The sequence below is a fragment of the Oxyura jamaicensis genome, chromosome 4, assembly GCF_011077185.1.
Source record: "Oxyura jamaicensis isolate SHBP4307 breed ruddy duck chromosome 4, BPBGC_Ojam_1.0, whole genome shotgun sequence".
In the NCBI taxonomy this organism is placed as follows: Eukaryota; Metazoa; Chordata; class Aves; order Anseriformes; family Anatidae; genus Oxyura; species Oxyura jamaicensis.
The window spans coordinates 29,664,043-29,682,311 of NC_048896.1; the positions used below are offsets into that span (position 1 = coordinate 29,664,043).

General features: G+C 37.3%; 1 long non-coding RNA gene across 2 annotated transcripts in view; it reads right to left on the bottom strand.

Annotated features, from left to right (window-relative positions):
• Positions 1-860: 860 nt before the first annotated feature.
• Positions 861-18,269, bottom strand: part of LOC118166529 — a 70,868-nt gene continuing 53,459 nt past the window's right edge. For both annotated transcript variants that reach the window (XR_004750554.1, XR_004750553.1), the window contains exon 5: positions 861-3,000. This is a non-coding gene — a long non-coding RNA (uncharacterized LOC118166529). The remainder of the gene's footprint in view (positions 3,001-18,269) is intronic.

Genomic DNA, 18,269 nt, shown 5'->3' on the forward strand with positions numbered 1-18,269 from the left:
AGTTTTCAGGGAAAAAAAAAAAAAAAAATGTGGCTTACGTCATCCAGCCACATGCATATTTTTAAGGATTACAATCTACAGCTTTCAGGGCAAACCCAATTTACCCCTCACTTAGGGTAAATATGCATAATGGAATTCCCAAAGCAAATCAAACAGAAGATCTGGTTCACATTCTAGATAATTTACCCTTTTGCACGACAAGTACTTTCTTAAACTTGATCAAGCCACCTCATTTAAAATTTTAAATAATTCATAATCTGAACAAAAATACATTTTCCAAGGGAGACCTTTTCACAATGTGATATTTTCGTTTTATTTTAGTCAGAGAAAAATACCCCTTGATTTTGAGTTAGCTTACAAAAAGCTGAATTGATCTCAGCTTGCAAAAAGCATCTCCCACTTGATCTCTCCAGAAGTCATTCTTTTGGAAAATAATTTTGTGCACTGTAGTGCTGTCATTTGAGAACACAAACAAGAAGTAAGTTTGCAAGGGATATATCAGCTGGATCTGAAGTTGATAAAAGGAACTTTTTATCCACTGTGGCAGTGGCTAGGGAATGACTTACCATCCCTGCTTTCAGAAAAGGAGAAACCTGAAAGAAAAATGTTTTATGTTTCACTCTAATAACAATAGTTAGACCTTTCCGTCTTTACACTGCTATTAATCTTTGTATTATATTTCTGTGATCTTCCTTTCTTTTGTCATGGCCCTTCAGCTGAACATCTGTATTATATTTGTCATGTCATCTCCCACATATTCAAAACCCCTCCACACAGGCAAAGATATAAAATATTTCTATTAGTAACCTGACCATTTACCCCCCCCCCCCCCTTTTCTTTTGTGTGTGTGTGTAGGATAACATACTATGGTTTCATTCTTCTAACAAATGGCAAAGTTCCTGAAAAAATATTGATACTTTTCGATAACACAATATAGACCTTTGTTCTGTTAAATACTATCACGCTATGTGGATCTAAGGAGTTAACTCACATGATAAGCAGATAATCATAGCTTAGGAAATTTAGAAGTTATCAGCTCAACCTATTCATTACCACTGCTCAAGTGTGCATTTCTCCAGTGGAGCTGAGTCAATGGAATAGATTGTGTGAGCACTCCTCATCTATTTCACTGCTAAATCAATATAAAAGACTTTCACTCAATAAGGAAGGCTAGGCAGGCCACAAAGAAATGCTAAACAGAGGTGAGTAAATATATGTATAATTCTTAGTTTAAAGCTTTTTTTTTTTTTTTTTTCTCCTTTGTTCTGGATTGTATTGGAACTGGCCATTTTAAGTGCCGACGATAAACACTGAAATAGCAGCAGAAGCAGACTCAGGTCTCGTGTACATATTTCAAAGCACTTGAGCTCCCTACACTTTGAAAGAACAGCTGTCAGTGCCCGATTAATTTACAAAGAAAAACTTAAGTGTAAACGACATGCTAAGTCTATGTTCTGGGAGGAATCCAGAAGATGTAGCCAACAGAGAACCATTGCAAACTCCAGCAAAGATCCCTGCTCTGGATCTTATGGACCAATGCAGCAGGCCTCTTCTGTTTGGTTCAGATCAAAGTTCAGAGAGCTGAGGCAAACAGCTCTCCCCTTGCACAAAATGGGCTGTGACACAGACCAGCCCGAGATAACAAGCTTATCTTGAGGCTGAAGAGACAGATTCCCCAGAATTCATTCCTTCTGGTTCTGAATTCTTTAATCATAAGCTTCCTGGGGCAAGAGGAGAAAGCTTTGTCCCAGTCTTGCTTCTAAGCAGGAGATAAACTTATTTAGGAAGGCTGAAAGCCACTCCATGGATGAGGACTCCAGCCACTACTTGGCTCTTCTTCCTCTTCCAGAGGCCCAGCACTGAGGAAAGGTGGAATTGTCACTGCATTCAGTGTGGTCCATTCTACAAATGAAGCAAGTTTAATGGATATAGCACCCGGGTGAAGCTAGGTAGCTCCCTGTCCTTGGTCAAAAGAGGTGAAATACAGTTAAAAGCCACCCTACGCACTCCTGAACATAGACACTTAGGAAATGTTTGGGTTCAAAACATGTAAGTCCTCAGTGTAATAGTTATACAAGTTTTAAGGTCCAACACCCAGGGAAAAGAAAAAGGAACGGGGATTTAACAGTTGCATAGCTATCTATTCCATGGCCCTGCTCTAGATATTTGCAAAAAGTTTGCCACTGGGGATAATTCATAAAATTATGTCAAAGGATCTTGATGTTGTAATTCAACCTCAAACTACCACCTAAAAAGATCAGATTTTACACCCAAAGACTCCTAACTTAGGAAAACTGGTAGGGAGATGGTCTGTGTCTTCTATGAAAAGAAATAGAAAATATAAAATCGTACCCAAGAAGTTTAGCTAAATTTACTATTTACTTGTTTTCAGCACCTCCTTGAGGATGTCAAAACATTTTTTCTCCAAAGGTTTTTATCTCTAAATGAAGACATCTGTAATTATTGTTCTTTTAAATTCAACTAATTCTAGTCTTTAGCCTTTCTGTACTAAACCTGTTAATTTTGGAAATACAAAAGTAAATTCGTTGTTACACCTGAACAGGGGCTAACCACATCAGTTCCCATAAATAGTAACAGAAATTGTACCACTAAATCTCCTGGGCTTGGAATGAATATTTAACAATAAAGTCAACGCTCTCAGTTTGCTTATAAGGTGTGACAGTGTGAAAAGAAAAATGAAGTTGCTTTGTAATTAATGTTTTAAAACTAAATTCTCAATTATATAGAGAGAGTAAGAATTCCATAACTTACTGAAATTTATGTTGTCAGTTATACCCATATTAACATCCTAACATTTTCCTCACATGGAGATGAAATGCATCATAATGTCTCCTCGGGAACTGCAGCGATGGATCAGCATCAGGCTGCATCAGCATGCTCTGTTATTGATGACTTTTGCACCAGCACTGCACTCCATTCAGAAGTGTCAGGGTAGTTTTTAAAAGTATGCCTCAGTAAGCAAATCATTTCCTCAGATACCTTAAGTAAGAGATAAGAAAACAGAAAAAAATACAAATTTTTGGAGTAAAACTTTTTTCTTTCTTTCTTTGTGTTCAGTTTCACGCTGGCATTACAGTAAAATATTCAAACATAAAAAGCACCATTTTTAGATAACGTATATAAAAGGTAACTGAACTCAGGAGAAGAGGGCACTGAGGGTAGGCCTCATCGCTCTCCACAGCTACCTGAAAGGAGGCTGCAGTGAGGAGGGCACTGGTCTACTTTCTGAGGTGATAAGGGAAATGGCCTCAAGTTGCTCCCAGGGAGGATTAGATTGGACACGAAAAAGAATTTATTCACGGAGAGGGTGGCCAAGTGTTTGAACAGGCTGCCCAGGGAAGTGGTGGAGTCACCACTTGTGGCACTAAGGGACATGGTTTAGTGATGGGACCTGTAGGTCAGGGTGGTGGTTGGACCTGGGGATCCTGACGGTCTTTCCCAACCTAGATGATTCTGTGATTTTATTATATTTCCCAGCACATGCTGCTTGGCACACTATACTTTTAGATTTCTCATATAAAATTGCATAGTAATTTTGACTGACATCATTAAAACTTGTATTATACACCTAACTAGACACTCGTATTGACAGACCAGCTGAAGCTGATCCCAGATGGTATGTAACACCAAGCTACCCACACAGAGAAGCTCTCCGCAGTGACCTGAGCTACATCTGAACAGTTTCACAGGCCATTACCAACCCCTGATTGATCGAGTCCTCACACAGATATTTCAATAAAGAAATATATAAAATTTTAAGTTGTATTGTGCAGTCCTGTAAACCACTGACTTACTACATATTTCCATTCAAAACAGTTCCAATGCTTCTAAGTAACATTTTAGAATAAGGTCTGTTCTTGTAAAAAGCTAGAAATACTAAGTTTCAGACTGATATTGAGATGGCCATTGCAGACAGTCTCCTCCTAGGTGCAGTTACTGAACCAACTTACAAAGTTGTAATGTCCTGAAGCTATATCTCTTTTTCTGTTAAGGGACACCTCCTGCTGGCGACCACCACCTAAGTCATACTGTTACCAAAAATAGCACGGTCCAACTTGAAATATGTAAATATTTTCAAGGCTGCCTCTGATGGGGATTTTTCCAAAGTAAATAAATAAATAAAATTTTAAAAAGTGCCAATTTGAGTGATTTAGTTTTAGTTAGGAACTGCATTAACTACACTGGTACTATTAAAGAGAAATGTACCTGCATTGAAAGGTTTCCTGCCGAGTGGAAATGGTAGACAACATAAGAGCCTCATGAAGTTTGGCAGATACCCGACTCCACACAGAAACAAATAGTGACATGTCCTGATTCAACCGCTCTTGACATAAGAGATTTCCATCAGTAATGATGGCAGAATTTGGCCTTGGAACGGACAGAGTGCATGGGGGTTGCACATACTTATCCCAACTTTTGTCACTTGGGGCAACAACCACTGGCTTACATAAAATACAGTCTGAAGATTCATGTGTGACTGAACATGGGTGCAGTCTCTAAGTCCAAAGTTATTTTTCTATTTTTTCCTGCTCCAAAGTGGCTAATTTTCACTGGCAAATCACAACTTTTGGTATGAACACTCCAAGAATATATATATATTTTTAAATGCAGGAAAACTTTCAAGCATCTCACAACTTGATATCATCTTTTCTTCTTCTTCACTAGAAAACTAGATAATGAATTGAATTTCAAGAGAAGCAAAGGGGCTATTACAGCAATATTTTACTTTTTTCTTTCCATAAATGATACTGAAATGAAACTGAATGATAATGAAACTGAATGATTTCTTAGGTGGCGTTGATGAGAGTTTGTTCTCCAACATATTCTTCCATGCAGTCCTGTTTTTCTCCTTCTTTCAAGAGTCAGAAAACTTAACTCTGTCTTTATGTTGAATATGCATTATGTACTCACTTCAGTGCATTCATAGCAGATCAAAAAGGAAAATAGCAGCAGCAGCAGTCTTTTTTTTAAAAAAAAAAGTAATAATAATTTGCTAGATAATGCCAGAAACTTTCTCATTATCTTTCCTTCTCTAAAAAATGCAGAATAATATATTTTCTTTATGTCTTCCACCCTTTTTTGTTATTTCTTTTAAAGTTCTTTTAAGTTCTTTTAGCTTGTCATATCTGGGCAAAATCTGATGTTGCAGAACACTGTTGAAGCACTAAAACTTCCCAATAACACTATTTCTTTCTCCTTACTTCAGACCTTCCCTGTCCTGTGTTTCCAGCAGCACTCTAGCCGAATTCTGTCTGCTTCCTCCTCTCCTTCTTTTCTACACCTTTTCTTACCTACAACACTCTTCACCTTTCAGGACTGTTGTTAATTCTCCAAGGTAGTGAGCAGGTTAGGTCAGGGATGATGCCTCTGACCTAACCTCCTTACTGCCAATGACGCTCTGCCAAGTGATAAAGAATTCACAATGCTGCACTTCTCATCATTTTTTTCCCCCACTGCTTTAAGATTATCAGCCAACTCCATATAAAATTTCACAATGATAATTCATAAATCTCAAATTAATTCAGTTGAGGCCAAGTACATTTTTTCCAGCACACAGAAAAGCAAAATGAGCACCTGAGAGGATAGTACTTTGAACTACAAAATATGTACATTTACTGAGAATTTAAAGTAAAATTAAGAGAGATTGTGTTTCCATCCTGGCTTTATTGGCAGGACTGAGAAATAACAGAAAAAAAACTGTGGCTTTTATGATTTCAGGATACTACTTCAGAAACAAACTCTATTCCTTAGTAGATAATCCCTTTTTAGAAGTCATTTATAAAATACAATTGCTGATCAAAGCAAGATCAGGATTAACATGTTTTGAACCTCAAAAGCATCATCCCATAATGGGTTAATTGTCTATGGTCACTTTTCAGCAGCTTAGACCTCATTTGATTTACTAATCTATAAACAGCTCAAATGTCAGTTTTATTACATCCTAGTATACAATCTACAAAAACTGATTCCAAAGAATATTTATTGAACTTGGGTGAAATACACACTCAGAACAGGTTTAATATGTAAAACATCACTCTCTCTTTCATATATCACTCCTACAAATTAGTAAATTCCAGATGTAAGATGGGACAAACCATATTTTGGAAGCCAGAAGTGTCACAAATCATAATCCCAGCTCTCAGGCTGGTGCTCAAGACTGAAACCTTCAAGTATAAGTGAGAAACTTCCAAGGGTTGAAAGAAATTAATGTATGTTGAGATATTACGGAAGTCATTTGCAGATGTAATTTTAGGGTTTTCTGAAGCTCGTATTTCTCAGAAGTTGTGACAAAATGCAAGATGTGCACAACTCATTACAGAGTATTAATGGAGCAGTGTTCCTATGGATCTTCCACAACTATGTGCTCTTTCTCCACTTGGATTCCCAAATGGCATCCAGAAGTTCCTAAAACATATTTTTGTGTGTTAAAAGAATAAAAGACATGAGGATGAAGAAGTATTAGTTTTTACAAGCTGATGAGATGATTTGCTTGGTATTATTTTTTTCCTTTTCAACTTGCACCCATATGGCACAGAACCATGGTCTCATTATAGTTGTAAATAGATAAACAAGTAAATAAATAAGTACCAGTAATCAGGTGCCAACATACAGGTAATTACCATACAATGAAAGCTCGTATGAATCTCTTATGAAGGCTTTTACTCTGACGTTCCAGAACAACGGCTTTGCCTGCATTCCTAGAAAATCTCCTTAACAGCAGAAATATCACAATAACTACTAGAAAAAGAAATAATTTAAGAATCTCAATTCAAACCTATTGAAAAGCACAACCATACTTTTTAGGCTTTTTCCTACATGAAGTCAGTTCACATGTAACCTCTCTCTCAGAGGGTAGTCTTCTAGCATGCATGGACCTTTTCTGGATTAGATTGATCGCTTGAAAAAGAGTGATCAGAGAAAAAGACTGATTTAGCAAGCCTTGGAAAGACACCCAGTCCTATACACACTCCAGTAAGGTATGAAGGGCAGTAGGGCTTAAAGGTTCCTTTAAATCGTAGCCCATCTACAGATCTGGCACACATTTTGGCTCCTTCCCATCCTCTTTAGCACCTCTTATGTTAAACTGGCTTGTTTTCCCTTTTCCTAACTCGGAAACACTTGACAATTCCGATGCTCCAGCACATCATCCTCCAGGAAAATAAAGGCAAGCAGAAAAGTGCTGTATGGAAAAGGTGGTATAGAATGGTTTAATGCAAACATACAGCAGTGAAACACCCTTTACCACATCACAAAAGCCAACACACTAGGAAGAAATCTGTGTTTTCAACAAGACAGGCAGAGAATAAAGAAGCAAAAGTGGCAGGGAGAAGCCAGATCCCAGAAAAACACAGCTCTGAAAGGGAGTTAATGAAAGAGGAGTTTTAAAAGCAACAAAGCTAAGCTTGTAGAGGATGGTAAGGAAAAGAAGATGGCAAGTAATAGCTTTGAAGGGATCCAACCCTTTTACCATAAATTAATATTTAAAGAAATAGTTTATTAAACCAAGTGATGAAATAGCATATTCCTTTCTTTGCTGGGGAGGGGTGGTGCTAAATGATGAGGACGGATACTGTTTGTGAATATAAAAATCATACTGTTAATTGGTCTGTTGTAGCAGCACATGTGAAACAAACTACATGGGAACAAGAAAACAGGTTATTATGGTTATGGTTTTTTTCAATTGTGAAGGCTACCCAAAGAGTTACATTTAAACTGGAAAAAATCAGATAAGATTTAGATTATTGTCCTGTACATTTCAACAAAAATGAAGTTTTCTCTGATGATTATCATTAGCTTGAGCAATCCTGTAAGTACTGAGAAGTATGATCGATATAATTTTACCTTAATAGTATTGTATATAAAAATATTGCAATTACAGTATAAAATCAATACCATAGTCTTATATGTGCATTCAGAGAACGGAGCATGCTTTAATTAATTTCCTGTTAGGACCACTTCCTTTTTGTGATTATCAACAACCAATATTCTGAAGAAGGATGCAAGTAGCAGAAAAGCTAGCTCTGAAAGACAGTAAAAAGAATTTCAGAGTTAACATCTTTTATCACTAAACATCTTCCCTCTACTCTACAGTTGCAGTTCTGATGATGCTGCGAAGTTTTGCAAGTTTGCTGAAAGTTTTATTCTTTCTTATTTTACTGTGTGAGTGTGACTGCCTGTCCCCCGTTACCTTTCCTCTAAGAAGACTTCCAGAAACCACCTCCCCAGCAGCTTTTATTGTGGATGCACAAAACTTAACATTTTTCTCGATGAGTGATAAATGTCGCCCTGTAAAATCATAGACTGGATGTCAGATTATGGTATTGACAATGGCTCCCTCTTGTGATAATGTACTGAATTCAGATCCATTCTCAGATAGACTGGATGGCTAGTTCAAGAGTGCAAATGCATCATCAGGAGGGTTAGGGAAGGTCAAGAGGATTGTGCCCTGGTTGTGTACTATCTAAGAACCTGAAGATTTGTGTGCTTGTCCTAAATGTTGAAAAAAAAATAAAAAATAAAAAATAAATAAACCTGGAAGTTAGGACTGAAAATACAAGCAATGGCATATGACTGATCATGTAAATGTTTTAAATATTTTTATTATTATTGTTATTTTAAACAAAAGTTATGAGAACAGTCCTAAACCTTCACAAAATATTAAAAATCTAGGAGGTCAGGATGTAAAAAAGCCTGCTGTCAATACTATGAATGTTCTAATAAATATATAAAATTGAATTTATGAAGAATTATAAATGACAATATTTTTGTTTGGAGATATTCCAAAATGCTTAGGTATGGACAGAGCTCTTCTACAGCTGCTTCTTTTTTTGACTCAAATCTCTATTCAATGCACTTATGAGAATACCTTCTACCAAATCTTCAATAAACACACACTGTGATTAAAGCCAAATCATCTCTTTCCCTTTCGAAAATAATTAAAATACCATTGTCTGATTTCAGCCAAATAGAAAGAAACACCATGTTTGTCTAAGTCAATTTCATTCCCTAAGTAAAGATCAGGGAAAACAAACACAACAGGGTCTGCAGGCATTCAGAAACTCGAGACTCCTGAATAAACATATTTTCTAGTATTCCTTACTTTCTCCTCTCAAAGGTCAAACCCAAAGAACAAAACTAGCTGTCTAAGAGGCAGCTGCAAAACCAAACTTCATCCACTGCCTGAAATGTAAACTAATTGCAAATGGAAATTATATACTGCAGACAAAAGGTTACTTGAATGCAGGCTACCCTTTCAGCTGATTGCAGCACATCAGCAGGCTGGGAACACCAAGTTTTATTATCCCTACCCAGTCTGCTCTGGCCATTTACAGTCACAGGTACTGCATCTGGTATAAAGTGCTAGTGCAAATGTCAAACTGACAGAAGATGCATAGAGATATCTTAGAGTAACTTGAATTAAATAGCCACTGTCAATGACCTTTGCTGTTGAATATTCATAAAATTCAATCTAAAGCCAGTCAGTTGGCTGCATGAAATCCAGGTGTTCTTGCACTGTGGTGTCATCCGTTTGTCTACCCCATATAAGTTACTACTAGGATAATACAGTCTTCAAAGAGAAAGAGCAAACAAACATTTTTCATCAGCTCCGGACAGTTATTTCTTACGGCAGAACTCTAAAGATGATTTTTCTCCAACCTAAAGGCTTTTATGCACCCTACTTCCATTTCACATTTTGGCTTATTCAGTACCATTTTCCATAGTAATCACTCTAAAAATCTGACTGCACACAAAGTGATCTGTAAACTTGAATGAACTGATGCAGATTTTTCTAACTTTACTCCAGTAATTTTATATCAAACCACTATTATCTGCTTAGTTTTGTGTAAGATACTTAGGACCTTCTCAGAGAGAGGAGCGCAGGCAGGCATCTCTAAGCGAGTTTGCCATCAGAGATTTAGCAGCACAGTGACAGCTGGCACCAGCCTGCAGCCCCAGCTATTCCAGGCACATTTCTAATGGCTGCAGCATTTCAGTGCTCTCAGACAAACATTTGGGCCAAGACAGACCACATGCGACACAAGGAGGCAAGAGAGGGAAACAGTAAAAGACCAAAATAATTGGGCGCTGTTTCTGTTTCAGCTTCACTGACTTCAACATCCACATAAATCTCTGTTAGGCTTCATGCAGAGCAAGGAAGCCCAGATGGATAGGTTATCCCAACCTGCATAAAGACAAATACTGTAGATTTGCATTAAAACACCATCGACTTATTTTTGAGTATGTGGGAAGAAACTTTCTAAACCTTCGGTTGAGGGAAATGGTAGGCTTGCTTCCTTTTGAGATAGCAGCCTATCAAAATAGAAGGTGGAGTTACAGCAGTAATTGCAGATTTCTCTGGGTTTCAGAGAAAGTTACAAAATATATGTTTATGCCAACTAGTACTTCACCTGGTGCTCCCGGGATAATGGTGGATAAGTGAAAGTGTAGATAATACTGCATTTGAAATCGTTTTTGTACATTTATTTGGTAACATTTTAAGCACCCAAAGAAGCAGAAAAATCATCATGCCCCCTCACATTCATTCACCAGCAGTATCTACTATTGAAATGTTCATATTGTATGAGTGATATCTAGAGACTGGATGATAGTAGGTATAAAACAAGTTTCCAAAATATCCCCTTAAACTTTCACAGAGCTGGAGTTAGCTGTACATAAGGTTTCGGTGTGCTGACGGATAGAACAATGTATGTACGAAGACGGATTTGACAGAAGAAATGCATGCACATTGTAAGGTCAAACCACTAAGCATATCCCATTATTTGTTATCCAAGTCCAAATTATTCCCAGAAACTCCTACTAGACAAAAGAGATTCATATTAGACAAAATAATGTAAATGCACAAAATAGAGTTACTTCACTGTTTTAGGTTTAACTGGATAGAAAACTAAAATTCAGTCCTCTTTCTATACCTCAGTGGTATTACCCCCATAAAGGCACCACCTGCCTGTAGGTCTGTCGGAGGGATGTCGCTGGGGTTGCGAGCTGTGGCTGCAGGAAGCAGATAGGTTATCTCCACTGGCTTTTGCCAACACAAGAGGGCTCACCATCGGGCAATTCCAGCTACTTTATGTCTCCTCCACACCACTGAGATAAGCAGATCAGTCAAAACAAACCTAAAAAAAACAAAACAAAACAACAACAACAAAAAACTCATTTACCACTAATTCAAAACCAAATTAACCTCGTTGGCTTTTTTCCACCAGATCTTTTTTTGACTGATCACTTTAGTGATACAACAAGCATGAAAGCCAACATAAACCTACTTACAAATTCCAATGCCATTTTTGATATCCTAGCAACACATACTGTGTGCACATAAATAAGCATGTGACTATGAAAATGTATCTGTAAATTTGCATTCCAATTGCTTAAATACTTTTAGTTTGCTTTACAGTGAAACGTTCTCAGTTTCAAAGCCTTTGTGGGAAAAATCAAGTTCTTGACATCTGTGCAAAAAGAAAAGTGAAAAAAGGAACCCAAGTAAAACTTGCTGTTCCCAAGCCCAAATTTCATTCTAGCTGTGGCTTTTAAACAGGAAACCTCTGTTCCAAGAAGATGTGCGAAACCGATAGTCTGGCCATGTAAAAATAAATAGCCTTCCCACTCATGCAAATAGGTGGGCAGTCAGCTGATTTGGAAAGGCAAAGATAACTTTTGAAAATACGGAACAAAATTACATAGCCAGATGAGTTAGGCTGGAAAAAAATCATTTTTACTCTTTTTTCCCCCTAACAAATTATCAGGTCAGCACTTTTGTATTTGCTAATTTCTCTTAGGAAAAAAAAAAAAAAAAGCTTGTTTACCTTTTAGTATTATAAAGAGTTATTGCTGAAACCCACTGGAAAGCGTCATGCTCCTGATAATATGATGAACAGCATCTCTTACTGATATGATTTAAAAGAACACACAAAATCTTTTGCAGTACACCACAAAAAAATCAGGTTATAGTTTTATATTTGATCCTTTATATTCAAAGGACGATTAGTACTGACTCGGAATGGAAAATGATGTAGTTCCTCCTTTATGTCCTTCAGTATCACCCAGATAGAAGCTGTTTCCTGATATGGCTACAGGTATAGCTATAGCTATGTTTAGAAACAACAACCACCACAGATGATACTACAATGTATTTTTATTTGTAACAGAGGACAAAGAAGACCCTGTCTTCTCCCAGCATCGGGTATTTGCTTCCAAGAGCCTGGCAGGCTGATTCCTCCTGCCCTGAACCCAGGCAAACACCCCGGGTTCCCCTGACCTGGCTCGGCCCAGGGTGCCCCCTGCATGGGGATGTGCTGTGCTCTCCTGGGCTTTGGCCTGAGGTGCACAGAGCTGATCCCTCCTCTGCCACTTGCACGTACCGGTACCGGTTTGTGCTCTGGGAACTGCCAGGACCAGGGCTTCCTTCCCACTAAAGGGAAGAGCTTGGCATCGGAGAACGGCCTACTCTTAGGAATAACTTTGCGGTTGCTTGCTAATTCTGCTCTTGCTGTGCGCAGAGTGCAGGATTACACTGGTAGGATTTACTTGCAGGTCTTCAGTATATTTTCTCAGCATGTTTTTGTTATCTGGTGCAAGTATGTGCTTTTGCAGATGAGTCTCCAACCATCGCGGTTTGGCAGTAGCCCACCTGCCACAGGAGCCCGCTGCTGCCCAGCACGGCCCACTCAGCCTTCTTCACGGAGATGCTGCCAGCCACCAGAGACCTCCGCTGGGCTCCACATCAAGTCCTCATCATGGCTCATTTCCAACTGCCCAACACCAAGAAATAAACCATACACCTCATGATACAGTCCTGATGGAACAGCTAACAGCAGGAAGAGCTGTCCTTTTTAATGAGACTCTTACAGCACAGGCAGCCCAGCTTCTGGTTTGTTTGTCATCGCTTTAGGGATGGTGGATCAGTAGCTTTGGCTCCGCACTGCCATGGGAAGGCCGAGTGGCCCCAGCACTTGGAGTATTGAAGGCCAGTCTTGGTTGATGAACATTCACCTGTGTCTTTTATCTCAATGAAATAGCACAGTGGGTCTTTTATGGCTCTTCTGTCCACAAGTTCATCCAAATTTTGATGCGACTGTCACTCGAATACAGGAAGCTCTATTTTGGCAAGGCTTTTCTTTCAGATGGCTTAAAACTCAACAATTTTGGAGTTGCACTTGTCTATACTGGTTAAAGGGAAGCCTTGCTCCCATTCAAAAATATTTTCTACTCATTCACATTCCACACTGGACATGTCACTCCTTTGTAACAGAACATGTAGCAATTATTTATCATCATATTCTTGCACAAAAATGCCTTTAAGCATTCTGATAGAAATAATGACCAGGTGCTCAGTGAGTGCAGAGCTGAATCTCGTATGAGGCAGAACAAAAATAATCAAGTTTTGACATTTGACTCTTCCGCATTGTAACCTCAAATTGATAGGATCTCAAATTGATATATAAAATAAATCCATATTTAGAATTGCTTCTGTAGATCGCTGTTAGAAACAGAATTCCACTCCACTTGAATTACAAAGTCATCGGTATCTCACAAAAATAAGTACTGCTGGATTTTTTGACTTCTATTCCACATTAATTGCTTAGGCAGGTAGAAACATGGAGCCATATGTGGACAGCAAAATTAAATATAGATAGATAGAGTTAATGTTACAGGTGTTGAATACAACAGCCAGAACACACACATAGAACAAATAAAATTGGTTAGAAAAATCACGTTACTGACAATTTCTATGAACAAAAGGTGTCTCTTAAATTAGAAAGTTTTAGATGTAAACATAAGTAAAGTCAGCCTCGGAGCTCCTTCAGCACTCTTATAACAATGCTAGAGCAGTACCTTTTGTTTGGCTTAGCAAAGGCTATGTTATGTGCTTTGCTGACTCACTAGCATTGGTGGCTCATTTCTATACTGAGATAACAAAGACGGATGTATGGTCTAAGCTGAGCACTCCTCAAACATTCACTGCAGGAGCAGCAAACCCTACAAAGAAAGTCTGAGTTAATCTTTATAATACCCTATTTTTGATATAATTGTTAATTAACCCTAGAAAGGGAGTGTCTTACCTTATGTTGAACTCATTATTTTTCAGTGTATCATAATAAAATTATATCTTATATTATTTTTCATTTCTAATATGCCTGCTTCTAAGTCATATTTTGATAAGCACAGAATACAAATTAAAGAAGTAAAATGAACTGAATCAACAAACAAGAGTCTAGAAAGTACCTACTATGAACTGAGGATATACCGTGATAACAGGGAACCTACCGATAGGCAAGTCCAAAGGCTGTCCTCATCCTCGCTGATGCATACACATTGTATACATGGTCACTTATTTACTCCTCTAATAACTTTTTCTAATTGTTTTCCTTGAATTTCTCTGTCTGTTCCTTCCACAGCCCCTCTGTTACCTTTCCTTCTCTATCTATCTCAGTTTTCCTGTTTCAGTGCACTCTTGAGCCTATGAGCTCAAGCTCACGGATATACCTGTGCTGCATAAACTGCCAGGCTGAGTTAAATAAATGAACTCCTTTATTAGGATGCCCAACCCATCACAGCACATGATTCAGCAGGTTGTAATTCACAGAAGGAGCTGATAGCTCACATCCTCAGCATTCTGAAGTTAACAAACAAGGCTAATTTACAGCCATGATGTAAAGGAGTCAGCTTTTCAATACTCAGACGACGGAAAGAACTGCCAAAAAGCAGAATTTTATAACAATTAAAAGCAGCAAAGAGTATAAAACCAGAAATAACTATCAAATTATTGAATTAACTTAATGGTGCTTTAGAAACCATTTTAGAAAAATCTTCCTCTGATCCATCCCCTCCAGTATGTGAACTCTTTTTAAATATATAGCCTGACTCTTGTTTACTGTTTTTTAATCATAAAAACTGTGTATAGCAAGCAAAATACACTATAATAATTAATAATATTATTGCCATTAATATACTCTTTAAAACAAAGAAGGCGAAATTCACTTGCAAGTCTTTCTCAAGAAACGGCACCGTGGCTTAATTTTATTATATGCTAGCTGTAAAAAGCTGAAAACTAGAAAAATATTTGAAACCAATGATATATGTTCCACTGCGTTAACTCAAAAACCTAAAGTTAATATCTTACAAAGCTTGTATTTACTTAACTTGTCTGATGCAGTTACCTCATGCTATCAGTAATAGGAACAATAACTGGATTGAAACTGTAGATGTTGTACTTCCATAAGTCATTTTTTGACCCTTGCACTTTATTTGGTTTAGTCAAACTTTTTTTTTTTTTTTTTTTTTATGAGATCAAATCTTTTCCTCCACTTACAAAGCTGGAATTTAATTAAAGCAGATTTATTTATTTACTTATTTTAAGTTTGGATATTGCCGTTTCTAATTTTCCAAGGCTTTATTGAGTTGAGCATATTATCTACATGGTCAAGTCCACAGTTCAGTTTCAGAAGTGTTCAACAGCTATGACAGCAGTGTCAACGTGGAAGGAGGTGCCTCAGCAAAAGCAATAGGAACTTACACTAAATGTGGAAATATCCTTCATTGCCAGCATACCTCCCAGCAAGAGGAACAGACATGTTGGTATGTAGAATATATGTTGGCTTTATATTTCTACCTGTCACGTACTCTTTTTTTTCCCTACAATTTCATTTTCTCATTCCTATGAAAAGCTAGAAACACATCAACTGTTTTTACTGCCAATATACAACCTAGACTAGAAAATAATGCATGTAGGTTAAAAAAAAAAAAAAAAAAAAAAGAGGAAAAAGTAAAACTTACAATTATGCTTTCCAACTCCCACTTAGTTCTTATTCTAATTTCAGTTCTGTCTTTGTCTAAGCTCTGAAGTTAAAAGCGATGTTTGGAGAAATGATGGATTTTTGTTTTATTTTCATTCTCACATTTTTCTTTCATCTTGTCTAAGGCTGTGATATATACATTTACTCCTTATTAGTTAGTTCCTTATTTTCTTAGTCATCCCATACAAGTCAACAACCATTTTTGTGGAGGAACCTGCTACAAGTTAGTGAAGTCCAAGCCACACCAGTTTAAAGGATCCACTTTATAAAGATTCCTGTAGGGTCAGAATTTCATTTAGAAAATAAAATTCTGTAGAATCCAGCCATTAAACTACTTTCTGTACACATTTTGTTGAAAAAGCTAGGCTAAGAAACATTACAAACCATTGAATACCAGCTCTGGCATTGACTCGTTTTCCTTGCCTGGTGAACTGGTAAATCATGAGGAACATTTAGGTTTCATCTGGTTTTAGAGTGTTTTTATAGGTAAAACTTATTTAAAAAAAAAAAAAAAAAATCCTTTCAAAAATTGTATTGCTCTTCCCTATCTTTTCTAAGTTAATCATATTTCCAAAGCCATCAGAATTTATTATAAGATCCAGAGTTTCACTGGTCTCCAGTAAAGTGTCAACAGCTGTATCTCAAGTGGGATAATTTTATAGTATTTTAGTAATGTCCCTGTAAACTATGTGTTTACAGGGACACAGTGAAGGCTGGTCCAAGTTCTCTATAAGGGTGTCAACCTTTGTCTTTATTTTGTCACTACCGACATCTCTTCCCACACCTACACAATTTCTTTTCCTCATTTCTATCCAGCTCACTACAGCCTGCTTCCAAAATGATATTATGAACTGAGTGAATAACCCATGTTTTGTTAGGTTAGTCATATTCAGAAGGCATTGTCCTTAAACAGGTCTCCCTCTATTGAAAATATATGGTAGGCATCTCAGCCTCTGAGGAAAATTTCTCAAAAATCCTAGCACTGAAGACTGAAGGTTTCGTGTAACCTTAATATGAAATAGTCCCTATAACAGCAGCAAAAGATGCATCTTACGAGGGTGAAGAGTGATCTTACAGTTCTCCAAATAAATAGGGAGAGCATATTAGATCACATGGGAAAGACAGGTCACTTAGGAACACCTTCCCAATATTACTGAACAAGAAGACCACGCTCTTCTGCACAGCAGCACCTCCAGCTCTGCTCTGAAGATTCCTGTCATATGATGACACCAAACACAGTGATTGCTTTTGAGTTCATTCTTTCCTCATTTTTTTTTTCTTTTTAACTCTTATTCCTTCCTGAGACATTTAATGGTATTTCTGTTTCCCACGGTCAAACAAGGTAATAAACATGGTTAGGAAAACATGATGGTTATGTTCCATGGCCCTGTAGTATGACTTTAAAGACCAAAAGAAACTTGAGCTTTAAAGATGGCTTAAGCACTGGGAGACTTATAAACAATAGCTTTGCATTGTATTTGTCACAGAACTAAAGGGTTATTAAGCCCTTCTTTTTGTATAGGAAATTGTAAAGAGTCAAACAAGAATGTGTTGCTTTCCAAAATGTTACTTGGATCAAAAGAAACTTAAACATGTGGAATTTATTCGGTCACAACTTCTAGCACTTGATTCCAGTTTGTCTGGTAGTTTTGCTTTTGTTTTAAGTACTCGAAAGCGAAGGTACCAGTTTGTCAGTCACAACAGAGAAACATGCGAGGGGTTAACCCTCTGTGTTCTTTGGCTTCATTATGGATATCTGACCAGAATTTGTGTCTACCTGTAAAGCTTCCATAAAGTATTAATAAGACTTCAACTACGCATAAACCTTCTATTTTTCACAAATATTGCACATTTCTCTGTTGGTGACAAACATTGGACATAGACAGAATATTCTGGTCTTCCATTGACCATGTCTCCAATGGTCTCCAAGAAGACAGATAAGCTATTTTCTCAGCGGACAAAATGTACAAATAGATTAACGCTGCAGTACAGTAATTTATCATAATGTTTTGTGATTTTTAATATTAAATCAAAGTACACATTTATTCTGACAGCTGCATATATTTTCTAATAAAATTGTTGTCAAATTTCAGAATTAAGAAGTATAAAGCCACACACTTTTTGAACATTTCTTCGTGTTTATGACTTCTTTCTTATCATCTCACTCTTTAGCGATTGTTGTACCTCAGCACCAGCAGATGGCTCTGCTTGTATTCTGTCCTAAAGGTATGACAACCACATAAACACATACTGCCAGCAGTGATGGGGAAAAAATGCATTGTGCTAGACAGTTGAAGGGCTTATATTCCAACAACTTTCAGTGGGACTTTACAACTTTCAGAAGCATTACCAACCATCAGTAAAATCTGTGCATTTTTCTACTTTGTTCAGATCCTTTTTTTCTCTTTGTGCCTAATGTCTACAATTTTATTA